A 17,350-nucleotide genomic window follows, 5' to 3' on the forward strand; every position below is an offset into this window, starting at 1 on the left:
CCTGGGGAAAGCCGCCACCTCCCCTCAACAAAATCGGGGAGTCTCTCCCTCACTGGCAAAATATCTGTCTTACAACTGCTCAGCGACTTTTAAAAAATTGTCCTGCTCCCGCTCCCGCCCCACCCCCGCCACCGTCACTAACACTACTCGTGTACGGCAAGGAGCGAACGCGAACGATTTGACGTTTGAGTTAGAGGGGTGGGGTGGGAGGGAGGAGGCTTGGCGGACGGGGGAGTTAAGAAATTTATACTTGATGTATCCTTAGAAGACTGATCTCTTTTCATTGATAAAAGGCAGATATTTTCTTTTAGTCGCACCAATAGTAAAGAGTGGTGTTTAGGCTTCTCAAATTTTTGTGACATCTTTATGATGATTGAAATAGTCGGTCTGTTCTTTTGTAAAATTATACAATGAAAATGGATAATTATGCAATGAAAATAATAGGTGGTCTATAAACATTTTCTCATGATAAAACAAATTGCAATGTGTTTACAAAAGTGAAAATACAAGTTCAATCCTGGCCTGACCGGCGATCAGGCTTTTTTTTTTCGGGGATAGCGCGAAAGTCGGTGGACGGGAAAAGAGGAAGAAAGAACGCCGCGTAAAGTAAATATATCAGGCGTCCTTTTCCTCTCGCCTCCAAAACAAAAAGGGAAGTAGAACCGCGTGATCGCAGGTTAGAACAGTCCGAAGAGTTGGGACTCTTAAGCAATTGGTATAAAATTGTTTTTTGAGCCTCAACACCACTGTTACTATCAGTGCGGCTGAAAGAAACATCTACCTTGTTGGTCATTCTGCTGAAAAAAAAAAAACAGAAATCTTTTTTATTCTCCCCACCCCTCTCCAACTCAAAATTCAAATACTGCGCCCCTTGCCGTGGACGAGTAGTGAGGGTGGCGAGGGGCTGGTGTATTTTTTATCTCGCTGAGCTGCCCACAAACGACTTATTGACGGACTCAAGCCCTGTCATGCAAAAGTCAAACGAAAACAAACAAATCGCGACCTTCCTCCTTCCCAAACCTCAGAAGATTTTTTGATCACGTACACTATATCTTACTTCGTCTTTTATAATCACGACGTCTTTTATTCTTTCTCTTCAAGCTACTTGCAATAGAAATTTCATTACCGAAATAAAATTCCTTCGCGATCGGTGTTTCCCCCCTTGTTTCGTTTCTTTAGTCTCTGGGGGGGGGGGGGGGGGGTGGGGTGGGGAAGTACTCCCTAAAATGACCTATACTAGGAGGCTCCATCAGACCAAAAGGTTTACCTGTTTTTAGGCTTTAGGTATCATGATGAAAGAGTAGGGATTGCACGAGTTGAAGCACGGGTAGGAGAATTTGTCATTTCGTTCGGTAAAAGGCTCAAAAGGCCCAACGGATTCTATATATGGCTGAAACAAGTCAAGGAAACGTTCTGGTTTTGTCAGTTATTCATATTTAAAAAAAAAGTCTTTTAAGACAGCGCTTTTTACAGAGATTAAAGGGGATGGAAGGTTCTAACCCCGGGGGGGGGTTCTAACTTAGTTCTAACATACTTAGTGACTAGGTTTATGGAAGGGTTACTCTTTGTTAAGTATACGAAAGGGGTACCTTTTCTGTCAGAAATGGTATATATAGAAAGGTAAGGGGTCGGACCTCAAGGCGTAGCCTCCTCGTATGGTGAAGCTTTTCTGAGGGCCCCCTGAGCGGGTCTCTTTTTTTTTCCTCTGTATTTTTCCCAGAAAGCAAACAAAGCTATGCACGTGATTATCAACCACATAGTGCATGTTAAGTGTGCAAGCTGATGCCGTTCTCCCCTTTTACATCAGACATTCCAGACAGCATACTCGCCAGCTATCAGTTTTTAAAATCCGTTTAACTGCGGGGCGAGCTGTTGTGTTCCTGAAAATATTCGCCTGTAATTAATACAGGTTTCTTCGGTTGTCTTAAACTGTCTTAAACACTTCTCTGCATCGAAATATTAAACAGTTGTTTTGGTAATAGTTTTTGTGAAAAAAAAAAAAAAAATCCGTGTCACCAAACACTTGATGAATTTAGTGAATGAGACAACTCCGCATCATGTGAGTGACACTTACCACTTGACAATCGTTCAGTATTTCTGTGCCTGCACGCAATATGAAAGAAGTATTCATTTCCCCATCATCGTAATTATAATGACTCCATTGGATGGTGCACAGTACTGCAGCTGGTCGGAGACCTTTAATGTAAGCTCTACTGAGCTTTTCACTTTTTTGAAAGCACGATTCCCCGAGGATTGACTCTCATATGAAAAGGACCTGGGAGATGAGATTAAAACCAAAAAGGGTTTATCGCCTTTGGACCGGAAAGAAAAAAACGTCATGACAAAACACCTGTGGGAAGACTTATAGATAACAACGGCCTGAAAACACACGCGGACTTCAGTTAGTTTAGTTACGATGTTTAAAATTTCAATAATAATTGTCCGACGTGCCTTCGGGCGCAGTTTCACAGAACCTCCGAATTTCATAACTATAATTTGAGGGGTTCTAACTATGAGCTCCAATTACCCCTACCTAAAACAAATTTTCTTAAGCGTTCATTGTCTTATAGGGGTGCAATGGCTTGGAACCAAATGTCAAATGAAACACGTGAGACAGGGGATCTTACAAGCTTTAAACTCGCGATATCCTAGGATATAACGTTTTATTATGTTTTTATCTTATATTTTTAATGACTCGATTCTTGTTATTATATTGTATTTCAAATTATTACTCTTTTTTACTAATATTAATAGTCTTGCTTACCAAACAAACTAGATAGTCACGTTTATAAGAGTCGATAGGAACAGATAAAATTGTAAATTATTGTGCTAAATTATTGTAAGTTAATCACTAGTTTTAATTTGTGTATCTTGTAATTGTTACACGGCATGTCTGAAAACCAGCTTGCTGAGCCATTTACCGTGTTTGATTGACTGATTGATTGACTTTCCCTGAAGTACATCAAATTGGCGGCATAAAGTTTCGGGTGTCACAAATTGTTATATATTAAAATATGAAAGAGTGAGTTCGCAGAAGAAAGAATGCTTCTACAGTGAAATCTCTATTAAGCGGACACTTTCGGGACCTTCCCAAGTGTCCGCTTAATAGAGGTTTGTAAAGATTGTGCAATGTTTGTTAACTATTAACATTCAACAGTTACTCTGCTCTGTGATCGAGATGCACGTGCAGAGTTGTTGTTTTGCCTATTGAACCAATTGATTTTTTGACGTTCTCGTTGTCGTCGCCGTCGTGGCATCTTAAAGTCCCGAGTAGCGTCTAAAAGTTCCATATTGTCAAGGAAGCTAAGGAAGCTGTACTGTACTTTGTGCAAGACTTTCAGGTGAACTTTGATCGCGGATGACAACAGCCGGATGTATCGGTCTAATCTACAGTTTATTTAGCCTCCCTGCAGACGTCCTTTGGGGTTCGTTTGTCACGCATTCATTTCTCCCCCACGGACTCCGTGGGGGAGAATGAATGCGTGACAAACGAACCCCAAAGGACGTCTGCGGGGAGGCTACAGTTTATTGAAAGCTAAATGAATTGATTTATCTTTATTAATCGACTACACTACGTATTTCAACGACATAATCCAATACTACTATTGTCAATTCAGTCCGGTGTCCGCTTAATAGAAGTTTTTAACAATAAAAATTAGCCTAATACATTTTATCTTAGTGATAGAGGTGTCCGCTGAACAGGGGTTCGTTATAAAGGGAAATATAAGACGTTAATTTCGGAACCGTGGATCAGTGCCGTGGTTATTAATCCAGGCTTTTGCGTGACGCGGCATTTAGCTGGCTGTCCGCTTAATAGAGGTTTCACTGTATTTGTGTGAATATTTGTCCTGTCTCGTTTTTATTGCAGCCCTCCCCCGGGGGGTAGGGGTGGGGTAGTTCCTATAATGGCCTATAAGGGGAGGTTCCGGCCCACAGGGGTACCTATGTACCTTTTTCAGGTTTGAGGTATATGAAAGTATTGTAGGGATTTCACTAGGTATAGTATACGGAAGAGTCACGGAAGGGTAGGGAAATCTGTCATTTCGGTCTAGCTGTAAAAGGACCTAAAACGGCTAAAAGAAGGATTTTATGGCTCTGAAAAAGTCCAGAAAATTTGCCGGTTCTGCAATTTATTCAATACGTTTAACAGTGGTTAAACGGCATGCAAAGTTCTAAACTACGTAGGTATGTGAAAAAGGTCTGATTTGTCAATGCAAGGTATACAAAAAGGGCTACTTTTTTTAAAAAAATTCTAAATACAAAAGGGGAGGGGATTGGACCTCGGGGCGGAGCCCCCCCGGGGGCTCTACCTCATTTGACCTAAACGAGTTTTTGCCGCCGAACAAGGTATGGTTTTCAGAAGTCTGCGCGAGGTTACGGCAGGGTCCTGAGTTTTTAAAAGGCCTAGGGTATACAGTTTTACTAATAACGTCTTGAATTGGGTGTCTTTTAGGACCGCAAGCCTTTAAAACAATGTGAAATTGGCGATGAGCGGTTTGCAGTTGTGGAACCACAAATTTTTCCAAAATATCTAGCCTGAACTCTGGGCAACGAGAGCAGAATTTCCATACTGATGACTAACTGATGATGCGTCGCTTCTTATTGATCGGGCCGCGAAGGGATTTTCTTCTAATTTTGCTTTCAAGGAAGAAGAGTGGCCGAGTGGTCAGCCCGTCGAACTCGCAATCCGGCGGTCCCGGTATCAAGTCTCGCTCCTGCCACTTGCTGGATTTGTTCTCGGTCGTCCCGAGCTGAATCCTCGGCCACGCTTGTAAATAGTCATCTGGTTGCCTCCTGCCACTTGGGGGTTTTAATCCTGTTATGTTGTATTTCAATTATTTGTTTCTAAGCATTTTAGCGGTATGCTTGTAAACTAGCTGGATAAGCTAAGTGCACTTTTCATAGCCTGCACAGCAAGCGTTTCCTCGCGAGTTCGTCGAGAAAGTTGGGACGAGAGCAAAAAAAAAAAGAAAGGACGGGGGAGGGGGAGGGGAATGAAGGAACCGCTTGCCCGCAAACCCCACGATTTTGAAAAACTGCGTTCGCCCACGAACGCAGCTTCTGATTGGCGCGGTGCTGGTAGTGTTGATTACTTAGCACTCGAAACATCAATCAAACCAGGTATACTTTGTTTACGTGCGTCACAGATCTGGTTTCATCTGATTTCGCAGATTACAAATGCTTTGGACTGATGTTTATTTGAATCGTGTTTGTGCGAAGGTTTATAAGATCAAAGTCTTCAAAGTATAATTGGAGATCGACCAGTGGAGACTAGGGAAGGCCAATTTATTGGGAATGACGGCGTGCAGATCTGACTGGAAAAAATGGACTGTTTGTTGGAGATAACATCGACGTAAATCATAAGATCGGTACTCGACACTAGCTAGAGCCGCCTTGGACAAGCGACTTATCAGCTTTTTGAAATGAAAAGACTATTTTAATTTGTTTATTGGTAATTTAGCGGCATGTATTGTAGAGAACGTTTCGACACGGGCTGAAGAGCAGCAGCTCTGCAAACCTTATAGCCGGCGGAGTGAATTGTTCCGGACAAATCATTTTTAACGTTTCGACAAGGTTTCAGACGAGATAAAGCCACACAATAAAAAACAAGAAATTCCGCAGCAACCGCTCAGAGTTTTAACCTTCTTTTATCGTAAACCTTTTTTATTACAGTTTTTTTGGAACGTGTTCTATTAGAGAACAAAGTAATTTTACAAATCTGGTTATCCAATCTTCTATTTTGACGAGCTGTCAATTTACAAATCAACCGAACCGTGAAATATCAAGGGGCGTTTTTCAGAATCGTGGGGTTTGCGGGCAGCAAAAATTTTTTTTGGGATCACTTCCTTGAGAGCTTGGAAACTAAGCTTAGAATAGTAACCAAGCCTTCCCATTTAGTTTCCAATCCTTTCTGAGCCATTTGTATGCAATGTCAAGTTTAGCTGGCAGCCGAAGTCTTATTGCAGTAAAGCTGGAAACTTTTACATTTAATACCGAAAGGTAAGCCGCAGTCAGTGTTTTAATATTTGTTTTAATATTTTTTATCTTCTCTTTTTGCTTGATAAATTTACAATGTGCATTGTCCAACCCCTTTTAAGCATGAAATAAGCTTAAAATATAATAATAAACTTCTAAGTTCTACGAAATTAGACTTTAGTTGTTTTTTCTGCTATTGTATAACCTTGATCCTGACAAACTAAGACAAGCTGATTTCAATCACTGTTGAAAAATTATCGGCATCTGTATAGATTGGAGTTGAAATTTAATTTGAGGTGATATACACGACCCCACAAGCTTTAAGAGCTTTAAAAACTATAACAACAACGCATATAACAACAACAACATCATTAACTTTGTTATATTGAACAGATATAATTACATCATATTATTACCCCCCCCCCCCCCCCAAAAAAAAAAAGCTATTGTGTTTAAATAAAGATTGTGTATGCATGTATGTATATGTTGTGGTTCAATTTCATCCTTGGTTTAAAATTTTATGTCCTTTTGTTTTACAACTCATTATCATACATACATACCTCAAAACAAAGGGGAATAGAATTGAAACCAAGAATAAAATTGAACCACAACATATATAACCCTAACCCTAACCCTAGGAAATGCAACTACTATTTTTACTGAGGCCTACCTAGAAATGTGCTTCTGGGACTCATCTTGCCAATGACAGGAGTTAAAATGGCTTGCCAAACACACTTTTTGCGTCTGTTACTAAGGTTAAGCTTTTTCCAGAGTTCTATGTTGAATACTCAGGGACCAGGAAGCTATGGGGCTGGGTGAAGAGTAGAGCCCCCACCAACAACTTCATCAGGATTTTTTGAAATATTACATTTACAATAAAATTTAGTGCTTATAATATTTGTGTTATAAAGCAAACACAATTTATTCTGTTAAATGTACGTTTTTTGTGCAGAAAACTGACCGAATGGTCATAATAATTTGATAAAATCTCCGAACTGTTAGAAATAAATGTGTTTTTGGTGTTGTCAGAATCTCAAAAATGTCAAAACTTTCCAGTAGTGGCACTGGGAAGGGGAAGAGCTTGCACCTCTAACATGCTCCCTGGTCCCTGATATGGTCTAACTTCAAAACAGATCTGACATCAGTAATCTAACATGACATTAGTGATTTTTCACTCTTGTGAATAACAATTTATTGTTGCCAAGTTACAATGAACCTACATGGAGTCCTCCATCTGTGTTATGGATATTATTGTAATTGTTTCAATAATCAAAGTTAATTGCAAGGGAAAAAAGTTCTACACATGACCGTATTAATGCTAAGCCATTTCTATGTTTTTTGCCTCCTCTAACACAGTGGATTCAGAACTTCTTTCAGAGATTGCTCTATCTTTTAGGACCAGCATTAGGTAAGTTTTTCTTGATGTTTTGGGCAAGGTTTCTCTTTCTTTTTTGACTGTTGAATGTTTTTCTAACTTTCATGTTGGCATCTTTGCTACTGTTTGATAACATGGGACGACGACCACTTGGTTGTGCACTTGTAGATTTTATGCCAGATTTCCTTCTGGAAATAGCTGTTGGTTGTACTTTAATTCTTGAGTTGTTATGCAAGACTGGCAAATAATTTCCACCCCTATCTTTTCCAAACTGTGCATAGGCAGTAGCAAGTGAAGCAACTGGTGCTTGTCCCCTACACTTTGAAATGATTTTCCTATACAAAGTCAGGTATTTATAATAGCAGAGCCTGAAGTTAGTATCGCTTGTTCTAAGCTTGTACTCAATATCTTGGGAGACTTGTTGGTGAAGCTTAATTATTTGGTCAACTGATAACTCAGCATCTGGCAAATTGGCATCTGTTTGTGAACTGATGCAGTTGTCATTGGTTTCTGTGCTAATACTTTCTTGTGAGTCAGCAGGCATTGAAGGTAATATTACTTGCTGTTCATCATGATCCTTGTCTTGGTCTTTGTAGAAGTGAGGACTGCTTTCAATTTCTTTTTGGTGAAGGCTTACAAACTGAGTGACACTGAAATTGTTGTTATTCCCAACAGCAAGAATAGCAAGGTTGAATCTCTCCTTTGCTGTTTGAGGAACAAAGTTTATGTTGCTTATTCCAAATTTCAATGCCACAGCTGCTTGGTGGGGGCAGGCATTTCCACTTGTTCCCTGTGGGCATGTACAGGTTCCTATTGTACAGTCAACAGTGTATATGATGTTGTTGTCCTCCCTGCTGGGCACATGGAATTTGCTTGGATTTTTTTCATCTATGGTTATTGTGCTTTGACTAACAGAGCTAGCTGATCTCCCAAAACAACGTGATGCAAGGTGTAGATTTTGTGGTTTACCAAAAGCCAAGGAAAGGAGTTTTCATTGAAAGTACATTTCTAAGTCTTCTGTGATAAATTTAAATAACTCAATAAGGTTGTAAGCTCTCATTCTTTGTAACACTACACATTTAAAAACAAAGATCATAGACTCTGTGTAGTTGTCTGTATTATTGCCTCGTGTTCTCAGATTTCCTCTGTAAGAAAGTGCCCATTCCTTCCTTCTATCTATGGCCTTGTTTAAATATTCTTTGTATGGGGAATATTTCTGTAATACAGTGTCTGATGGAAAAAACTGCACAATCTCTTCAAATTCTTGTTGGGTTTTGGCAAACACAAGGTCTTGCATTATGGACATCAAGTGTTGTCTGTCATCCTTTAAAATGGAGTGTTTGGAGTCCAGTAGCCATCTCCATGTTGCTTGCAAAAAGTGAAAAATGCACAGCAGGAGTGTTGCCTGTTGCCAGTGGACTCTAAGAGCTTGTCTCTGGCCAGTGTCATCATCTGTCATGAAAATTTCAGGTCCTTTTTGGGGACCTTTACCACCAAAAGCATGACTTGGCAGAATGAATTTCAATTTTTCCAGACAGTTTTCAAGACATGGCTGTGATTGGCTTGATGTTACCCAGACTCCAAGAGGTAATGCTCCACACGGATGATGAGTGCACATAAAGAAGACAGGGTTGTTGTATCGATCAAGGCTCCCTGATGAGTCCATAAAGGCCATCTCACCAGCTTGCCTAGTTTCATGTACACGTGACATCAAAGGGGTGCATATGGATAAGATGAGATCTTGTTTGTCTGGACCATTTCCATTAACCCTTTGCAAGTAACACTTGCCTCCCTTATCTGCATTATTCTTGTTGTAGTCATCAACAATTTCTTCCAGGCGATCAAACATTGCAGATCCATTCGATGGACCCTTCTTTTCAACCAGCCATTTGTCATGTAAATTGTTAACGTCTCTCAGAGAAGGGCACATTCTCCGATCGGCCAGTAGCATGAGAGTTACTGGATCCTTCATCAACAGGGTTTCATGATGATGAAATGCTTCTGAGGCACTCATACCCTCTTCAAAATAAGCAAAAAATGTTTCTTTGGTTGCTGGCAAAATAGGGCAAAATGAAGTTAAATGAAAGCAATCCACACTGTGATTGTGGTTCCACCAAAGCTCTATTTCACACAGAAATGGCATACCGGTACTTTTTTTTCTGTTAATTCTAATGGACATTTTGCTCGCACAATCTGTTTTCTTTTCCCTTGCTTTTGATAGCAAGTGCAACTTGCATCCTTCCTTGTCACTGTTGTCTTTGTGTGTCCTGTGCCTCTTTTCTTTTCTTTTCAGTGCAGCCTCCTTTGCTGCCACTTGCTTTTTTGTTAATTTCTTGCGTTTACACTGACAAATGTACCATTGTGCATAAATGACTTTTACCCCCTTTCGCTTGTAACCACCCTGTGCATTGTATTTAATATTTGAAGATGTTGTAAATTGCTGCAGCCACTGGTCAACATCTTCCTTGGTTGTGATGTTACTTACGGACAATTTTACATAGAAGTTTTCTTGCGGTGCACCTGTAAAGTTTTGTGATGGAATTTCTCTGAATTCATGGCAGCTGTATTGATAACCAGTTGGCAATACTTTTTGAACAGACTGTGGAATCTGATGGCTTCTACTAGAATCAGCTTGATCTGCATCTTTGGCATATGTGTGGTCATCTATGTGGCTTGCTGTTGTATTACAGGGGGTAATATGGGAATTTGACTCAGGATCTTTTTTGGGTCGTTTTTTAGGACTTTCAAAGTCAGAATCAGAATCTGATGGGTAATGTGTCTTTTGTGCCTTTCCTTTCAGACTTGTGCAAGAGGGATTGGTGTCTATTACACTGTCTTTGGAGAGACCATAACATTCCACCGAATGATGATCTGGTTCTGTGGACATGTTGCAAAGGGGGCCACCATTGGCGATATCCAAGATCAAGGAATATCTGAAGTCATTAATTTGCTTCTGTGAAAAGTCCAGTGGCCGTCCCTCTGCAATATGTTGTGCCCATTTCACAACAAAGACACCACAGTCAACTGAATTGGATTGTTGTTCAATTTCAGTAGATGGAATTACATAATACTGCCATTCTTTCCAATCAATTACTTTGCTTTGGCTGACAAACACACACTCTAAAAAATTAGTGAACCTTGTGAACGCAGTTAAGGCACCAACACCATTATACAAAGAGTCAAGGTAAACCATTCTCTTCTGTTTCATCTCAATGACAACAAGGCACCAGTGATCCCCATGCAGTGCAGGGCACAGGATTGTGTCAGATGTTGGAAGATTCTGATACAGTAAGTCATATTTACGCTTCAAAAAGGTATTCATTGAGAAATGTGTCATGTTGTTGTAGACATCAGAGTTGACAGTAGAAACATTATCTTTACTGGCTCGAGACTGATTTTCTATTAGCAAAAAAAGATAGTCCATTACAAAATTGGAAAGTTTTCCTTCACTGATCTTGTGTTTAGCTGGAAGGAGCTTCTCAACATCAGTTGGCTCCCATGCTTTAACTCTAGGATGCCCTACAATTTCAACCCCAGCCATGGCAATCCCTTCTGCTTTTCTGATAGATGCTGTGTCCAAAGTGGAATATTTCCAGGATACACTTCCAGTAGCAGTCTTGAAAATTCCAGGTTTTCCAGCTTTTGATGTGTAGTAACCAGGGGGGATAGAAGACTTGATAGGAAACATCTTGCCTTTTTGGGTCTTAAGGGGCACTTGGGGTTGACAATTTTTTTTACCTTTAAATTGCTTGACATTGCGGAAACGTGTCTAAGCTCTTGCACGTCTTCAACGTCATCTTTCTCATAGAAAAGGAGGTATGCTTCTTGGCTTGTGGCTTCCAGAGCTGAAGACTGGCGGACAGTGGCATCACTTGAATAATACCACTCGTCTCCTCTTTTGAAGTAACAAATGTAATGACCAGAGGAAATCTTGGTGCCTTCATGGACAATAACAGCTTTCAGTTGATATGAGACATCAGTTGCTGTGGTTCCTTTGTCTGAAGAGTTATGGTGTTCCGGAAAAAAAACTTTCTCCTTGTAATCTATCAAGTTGCCAAGCTTTTTACCATCATTTTGAAATCTTACAATCTGAATGCACAATGACGGAGGGGATTGGCATGTGAGCAACCTCTTCCATGCATCAGTACTTTTTCAGCAACTGATGGGGTAAAAATGGAACAGAAATAATTCAACATTTACCAGAGGACAAACAGATTACCTAAGGCCAGGTTGACTTACTTTTACATTTTTGAATAAATCCTTTTTTTAATAAACATAACAAGTTGCTTGTTTATGTTGTTTTTTGCTTGTGTATGTTGGTTTGTGTTTGAGTTGAACATTATTGCACTTTTGTTACCTGCTACAATAATAAGATGATTCCAGTTCCACTGGGTGGGAATAATCCTTCAAGAAGCTCTGTACAGTGCAACCCTTTCAATTGAATAAAGAAAGAAAAAAAATTAGGACAGGAAAAAGAGGGAATAATAGCCACCAGTAATTAGACATATAACTTTGGCCCGTTGAATCATCTTACCTGCAAAATGTATCTCGCCAGACTTAATAATATATTTACTAGAAATATGTGTATCACAGAACCTCTTGAGGCTCGGGGAGGGGGGGGGTGGGGAGGGTGATAAAATGTAAGGGATGGAAGGGGGGAGAGAATTGGAATACAGTGTGTAAATTGAATTGAAAAGCAGGTTTCCACACACTCAGGGTCTAATATTGGAAGGTGAAGGTGAGATGTACTTACTATCCTTTGGATAAACCACTGCTCTAGCATCAAAAAGAATCACATGGTATTTCAATGAGGTTCCTAAGTTGCATTTTCCTGTTGTCAGGTTTGTGTCAACATTCAACATTCCATTTTTTAATGTAAATAATTATTAAATTTTGTTGAATTAGCAAAATCAGGATCAATGACTTTTATTGTGGTCTGCCTGGTACTAATTTTTTTTGTGTACTTAGGTATTTGTCTTTGGGACTGCCTTCAGAGATGTAAAATGAAAAAAAATAATTCTTCATAACATTTATTCATACCTTTGTGATATGTAGTGGGAGAATAGTTTCCATTGTAGTGGTAGAAGTGACACTGCTACATGATGAACACATTACTTCACTCCTAAGCTCAAAGAAAAAGGATCGCAGAAAGGCAAGGTTGCAGTTGGCAGGAATTAAATGTTGACTCTTGTACTGGTTTGCAGTGAGTCCAAGTACCCTGCAAAATTCTTGAAAGAACTCTGCTGCACACTGTTGCTGGCCCTTTTGAATTAGGCTACTAACTTGTGGTAGACAGGAAACCAATGTTGCTGGGCGAACTATTCCAGGCACAGTCCCATACAAGTTCAGAAAATTGAGAGTGCTACACAGCAAGCACAACCGACCTAGAATAATTTGTGGATTATGGTAGAAAAGCCTTTGTGTCAATACCTGGCCAGGAACATGACTAATAAGATATGTTGAGTTTCACTTGTGCTCTAATGAAAACCTTTTATTATTTTCAAAACAAAGCAATAACACAGATCAACGATTCAAAAGGACTGGTGAATTAAGCGTATCAAATAATAATAACTCCACTTTGACTACTTGTTCATTTTGTTGCCCGAAAAAATATTGCAATGTTTTCTTTTTACTTTCTTCCTTTTTCATTTCTTGTTTCCAGCTTTATTATAACCTTAATTACTATGAGGCTTATTATAAATAAATATATATAATAATTAGGTGGTGGTTGTGCGAGGTTTAACTCTTGAGGGGAGGGATGGGTGATTTCTGGTCATAAAGAATTTTTTTTTTTCTAGCAAGCAATCTGGTTGGCAGGATATTTTTTCCCTTTTTTTCCCTTAAGCTTTCTATTACATTTGTGCTGCATGCAAATTTTTTCTTACCACAAGCGCTTGCAGGAATGTTTTTTCAAAATCACCCACCCTCCCCCCCCCCTCAAGAGTTAAATGGTCCGCCTCTTATGCAAATTGTGTTCGCACGGTAAGCTATTTAAACCTGTAAGTGCATTACAATGCTGTCGAATATATGCCTAATTCAACAATTGGCTGGCCGCCTCAATGTTTATTGTTCTCTTACGAGTTAAACGACAATGAAGGTTTTCAATACCTGTTCTCGATGAGGTGCACTTCTTGCGATTGTGCTTCACGCCAGCGAGTCCTTCTACAAAACATGTCACTGACAGGAGACCTTGAAGGACGCTATTCAAAAAGCAAGTATTCCCGAGGTTGGAAATTCCCTTTGGATTCATTTCGGAAGCGACTGCTGTCAGAATTAAAATTTTTAATTCGAAGAAGAAAGAGTAACGCAAAGACAGGACGTTCGTGTACACACACAGCGACATTCGATGAGATAATTTCATTTCTTTCCCGCGTAAAAAACCAAAAAGTTAATAGATAACTTTCCCGCGAAAGTTTAAAAAAATTCCGTACCCTGTACCCCTGCTTTCACACTTCTAACCGTCAGGGGATCTGGGCGCAGGCCGTCCAACCCATCAGGAGGCTTGGTTGCTGATTTCAGCCTGGTTCCCAAGAAAGTGATCCCAAAAAAAATTTTCGCTTGCGGGCAAGCGTTTCTTCTTCTCCCCTCCCCCTTCCCCCTTCCCCTTTTTTTTTTTTTTTTGCTCCTGCTCTGGAAACGCCTGCTACGCAGGCTACACTTTTCACAATAAACAAACCTTTAACCTTCTTTTTTTCAACCGATGAGACGTCATTTCGCGGGGAAACCAACAGTGGCCTACAAAAAATCTTATTCCATGATGTCAGTTTGAAAAATTTCCTATTTCTGTCCGCAGAACGAGACGTTCAGGGTCATAAAATAAGGTACCTAAGGTAGATGACTTGGTTCCGTCCATTGTTATTCAAGAAATCATCGGATCAATTGAAAACACTGACGATAATGAATCCGCCAAATTTCACTTTAACAAAACCTTTGACTAAACTCCTTGAAAACATTCACCACGTATGTTCGTGACTAAATACTCTACTGCTCGTAGAAAACCGAGTCGTGACACTAAAACGTTATGACGCCATTTTTATGTCCTCTAAGGGGAATTTTTACGGGAATGTCCGCATGACAATGCGAGAACCGCGGACTCAACATGGTTCAGATCATTGTCATCTAGGTTCGTTAGACTACGCGTCTACATGCAATCAACTTGTGAGAAACTGCCTTGTAGGCCTTCTTACCTAAACGTTGCAGCACATTTGATGATTTAAAATTAAAGTTTTGATAGAATTCATGAAGGCTTTGACCAAAACGCCATTGAATCGTAGTCAACAGTTACCGGTAACGTACAAACGACCTATTAACAGAGTCAAGCAAAACAAATTACGAGAGAATGACTGGGCAACCTACAATTTGAAAAACAATGAACAACTGTTAAACTGTGATATTAGAAGGATCGAAACGCACCAATGAAATTTCTAGTCTTCATAGCTAATAACATCAAGGCTTAAATGACAGACAACCAAAAAAATCGCGACTTAATTGACCGATCCGGTCAATAACCAACTCATTTTGACTCTGAAGATGACCACGGCACAAGTTGTCGAAGCGTCGGTCACTGTCAACAACAGTCCTATTCAAGACTACGATCACCCGGACGACCATGCTCAATCTACCTCTGACCAATTGTGCTAGCTCAATTTCTGGCTTGTTCGCCGTTACAAACTTAAGGTGGCTCAGTTATTAGCGAAGCATTCGCGCGCGCGCGAAGCGTGCGAAGTGTAGCCCCATACTTAAATGAAAATGGAAACCGATCGATTCCAGAAAATTTGGTTATGACGTCAGCGTACGCCCGTAAGCCGGAAGGCCGCACAGACTCTGGGAGTAGGGACAAAAACCACACTGGGGTAGGGAAGGGAGTCACAGACATGTACGTTCCGTTTTGTTCTGGCGCGAAATTAACCATGTTAAGGGCAACGAACGGAGTTGCTCGAGTAATAATCGAAATTGAAGTACCTTGTGTTCGACTTACGACAAAGCTTTCGGAAATAAAAGAAAGAAAGACTTTGCATTTTGGGGGCTTGGTCAAGCTTTTGGTCACGCTCCAGGAATATTTAACCCAGTCTTCCGTCCCCCTTGGTCACAATTTTGACAGGTGAATTAATGCGTGAATAAAAACTTATGCAGCATCTTGAAATTTTTTCGCCGACAGACTACTTGCCGACAACTGAAGTGTTTTGTTTTGGTTTTTTTTTTTTATTTCAGTTACGTTTTAAAAGTATCGTGTTCTTCTTGTACTGCCGCCACCAAATGAAATACAACTGCTGTCAAATTTCATTTCCTGCTTTTCAAAACTAAATTGTTTGTTTGGGTTTTCGTCGAGGAAAGTGTCGCAAAGGGATCGATGGTTGCGTTTGTGGTAGTTCAAGCAGACGGACTACAGGAAAATTCTTTTAACATTTCAAATTTTTAACTATTCGTGTTCTTCCACTGTCGCCTTAACATGAAATACAGCTGCTAGGAATATTCTTCTTTTATTCGAAGCTGGTTTGTTTATTTCGTTTTTGGATTGAGGAAAGCCTCGCATGGAGATTTCAACGAAAGTAAAAGTTGAACATGTAGTTAGTCCGAAATGTCATGCGTCTCCAACCCCTAACCCGTGGAGGCGCGGGGGAGAGAGAGACGTCTGAATTCTGAGCGCTATAATGTTGTCCGGCGACGTCACCCAATAAGTTATGCATTTTTGCATAAATTTCGATTTCTTAAGCTTTTGGTCACACTCAAAAAAGACAAAAAAGACACTCGGGGATAAGGCGTTTGAAAATGCTGCGCCCAAAGTATGGAACCGACTCCCTCTAGAAATTAGACAATGTCAATCATTGAACATTTTTAAAGTTTTACTAAAGACACATCTTTTTAAATTAGCTTTTTATTAGTTCTTTTATTAACTCATATTTTACTTTTATTGTTTTCCGAAAATTGTAAATTATTATTACTATTATTATCATTATTTGGATTAGCCATTTATTACTTTAAGATTTTAGTGTTGTAATGCGCATTCGATCATATCTTTATCGCATGCTAGACTGCGCAATATAAGGAATAAACATTATTATTATTATTATTATTATTATTATTATTATTATTATTATTATTCTTAACAAGCTGGCAGCCATAAGTCACGGAACCGTGAAAAGCAGCATTAATATGGTTCATATGACGTCTTTTGTATTTTGAGCGCCGTGAAATTGGGTGAAGCTTGACAATGAAGCCCCCAGAAAAAATGTATGGGTTTGAAATGACAGGCTAAACACGACTGATAAGCTCGTGACAGGGTCAAAAGAGACCTTGCTGTTAGCTTGAACGTAACGCTTGAAACTACAGAGGTTTTCACCCGGTGACCCAAGACTCCAATCCAAGCATGCGCCTTGATGGCTTAGTTCTCTACCCAGATGGATAGATAGCTTGTACATGTAATGAGCTCCGTGGGTAAGCTCTGGGAAACTCTGCGCGCGCGAAGCCAAAGTCTGGTTAAACGATGCTCACGCGCATGCTTTTCCATCCAAAACCAATACTTTGCTTCGAGGGTACCTTTTTTCCTACATACTTGTTTTCTTTCTTCAGGTCTTTAGGACACACCTTTGGTAGCTGCTGAGAAAATGCCATTAAATTTTCACCCAAATAAGACTTTGCAAAACGTCATTTGATTATATTAATTAGCTATTTTTTATATTTAAGTGGACTGTTAAAAGGAGGGTGGGTGAAACCCGAAACGCTTGTAATGATAATCGTAAATATGAACTTTAGGGTCCTTTACTTTATGTTTGTTCATTCGAAACGCTATTTCAAAAAGTGATGTCGTAAGACAAAAACAACTAATTTATTACTTGTGCTCATATCACTTGGAAAAGATGTCGGTTTATATATCATATGTATTGCGATATAACCGCTGTAAAGCTATATGTCTTCAGCTATGGGCGCCCTAAAACGTGTGCGGCCCTTTATATCCAAAGAAACTGCAATTCAAATTTATAACGCTTTAATTATGCCTCA

At 39.8% G+C, this 17,350-nt stretch overlaps 1 long non-coding RNA gene across 1 annotated transcript; it reads left to right on the plus strand.

Annotated features, from left to right (window-relative positions):
- The first annotated feature begins 5,899 nt into the window (after positions 1 to 5,899).
- Positions 5,900 to 11,645, plus strand: LOC140932746 (uncharacterized). Its single transcript, XR_012164997.1, has 4 exons — positions 5,900 to 6,000; positions 7,333 to 7,384; positions 10,152 to 10,639; positions 11,160 to 11,645. It is a non-coding gene; the product is annotated as an uncharacterized lncRNA (long non-coding RNA).
- Positions 11,646 to 17,350: the final 5,705 nt, after the last annotated feature.

This window comes from Porites lutea, chromosome 4 (assembly GCF_958299795.1).
Source record: "Porites lutea chromosome 4, jaPorLute2.1, whole genome shotgun sequence".
In the NCBI taxonomy this organism is placed as follows: domain Eukaryota; kingdom Metazoa; phylum Cnidaria; class Anthozoa; order Scleractinia; family Poritidae; genus Porites; species Porites lutea.